The sequence below is a fragment of the Callithrix jacchus genome, chromosome 4, assembly GCF_049354715.1.
Source record: "Callithrix jacchus isolate 240 chromosome 4, calJac240_pri, whole genome shotgun sequence".
NCBI classification, from domain to species: Eukaryota; Metazoa; Chordata; class Mammalia; order Primates; family Cebidae; genus Callithrix; species Callithrix jacchus.
In genome coordinates, this window is record NC_133505.1 from 113,063,480 (window position 1) to 113,065,573 (window position 2,094).

A 2,094-nucleotide genomic window follows, 5' to 3' on the forward strand; every position below is an offset into this window, starting at 1 on the left:
ATTCTTTGTGAAGTAGATTTAATTGAGGCATCTGCAAGAGAAGAGAGGAGTTACCTCTCTTGCTGACTCCATTGTTCTTTGTTGCCTTCTGTATTTTGTTCCCTGAACCCTAGAACCAAGTGATGGAGTAACTTCAGCAGGCCCAGATGAGTTTACCACCTGTCAGCCCAAGCCTCTCCTTCTCATAGACTACTGAGACATGGGCTCCTCTGCCTGCACTGAAAAATTGAACACTTGTCCCTGGTGTGAGTCCATCCTGAGCGGCTGTTCTTTTGAGCAGTAGTCATTTATCTCCGTCCGCCTTCTCTTCCACCTAAGTGCGTGTCGCCACCCGATGAAAGATTCGATGGACATGGACATGAGCCCCCTGAGGCCCCAGAACTATCTTTTCGGTTGTGAACTAAAGGCCGACAAAGATTATCACTTTAAGGTGGATAATGATGAAAATGAGCACAGTTATCTTTAAGAACGGTCAGTTTAGGAGCTGGTGCAAAGGACGAATTGCACATTGTTGAAGCAGAGGCAATGAATTACGAAGGCAGTCCAATTAAAGTAACACTGGCAACTTTGAAAATGTCTGTACAGCCAATGGTTTCCCTTGGGGGCTTTGAAATAACACCACCCGTAGTCTTACAATTGAAGTGTGGTTCAGGGCCGGTGCATATCAGTGGACAGCACTTAGTAGCTGTGGAGGAAGATGCAGAGTCAGAAGATGAGGAGGAGGAGGATGTGAAACTCTTAAGTATGTCTGGAAAGCGGTCTGCCCCTGGAGGTGGTAGCAAGGTTCCACAGAAAAAAGTAAAACTTGCTGCTGATGAAGATGATGATGATGATGATGATGAAGATGATGAGGAGGAGGAGGAGGAGGAGGAAACTGAAGAAAAAGTGCCAGTGAAGAAATCTATATGCGATACTCCAGCCAAAAATGCACAAAAGTCAAATCAGAATGGAAAAGACTCAAAACCATCATCAACACCAAGATCAAAAGGACAAGAATCCTTCAAAAAACAGGAAAAAACTCCTAAAACACCAAAAGGACCTAGTTCTGTAGAAGACATTAAAGCAAAAATGCAAGCAAGTATAGAAAAAGGTGGTTCTCTTCCCAAAGTGGAAGCCAAGTTCATGAATTATGTAAAGAATTGCTTCCGGATGACTGACCAGGCTATTCAAGATCTCTGGCAGTGGAGGAAGTCTCTTTAAGAAAATAGTTCAAACAATTTGTTAAAAATTTTCTGTCTTATTTCATTTCTGTAACAGTTGATATCTGGCTGTCCTTTTTATAATGCAGAGTGAGAATTTTCCCTACCGTGTTTGATAAATGTTGTCGAGAGTCCATTGCCAAGAATGTGTTGTCCAAAATGTCTGTAGCTTTTAAAGATGGAACTCCACCCTTTGCTTGGTTTTAAGTATGTATGGAATGTTATTATAGGACATAGTAGTAGTGGTGGTCAGACATGGAAATGGTGGAGAGACAAAAATATACATGTGAAATAAAACTCAGTCTTTCAATAAAGTTAAAAAAAAAAAGAAAAAGAAAATTTGAACACTTAACATCATCTACCTCAATAAAAAATAGGAGGCTAAGAAGAGAGGAGGAATGAATTGATGAAGACTTTCAAAGATATTAAAGGTCATCAACATACTTTCCTGGCAAGCTGTACCGCTGTACAATGCTTGCCTCGCCTGATAAGGCGCTGTCCATGGTGCTGACAACATCTCTATGGCCCGAGGCATGATTGCTTTTCCTATTCCTAGGGCGTTAAGAATCATGCAAGCTCTCCTAGGCTTCTGAACCAGGGGAAAAATTAGGAAATAAAGAGAAACAAGAGGGGCAAAGGGACAAGGGCTACTTTGAGAGGCAGAATATTTGTGAGGTTGGATAAAGAAGAGAGATTGGTCTAGGATTGGTATTGTTTACAAATCATCATAGATACTAACAGATAATTCTGCCCCCTTCATGATGGGAAGAGGGTCATATGTACTTTGCTATATGCCCTCCATTTGTTATATGCATATATCCCCTGAGGTCTTAAAGACAAATACGGTTATAAAAAGGACCATGGAAAGAGTTCTGTGGAATTCCTTGAGTGGGCA

The 2,094-nt window shown here is 41.4% G+C and overlaps 1 pseudogene; it reads left to right on the forward strand.

The window, feature by feature from the left end:
• Nucleotides 1-233: 233 nt before the first annotated feature.
• Nucleotides 234-1,223, forward strand: LOC100403293 (nucleophosmin pseudogene; annotated as a pseudogene).
• Nucleotides 1,224-2,094: the final 871 nt, after the last annotated feature.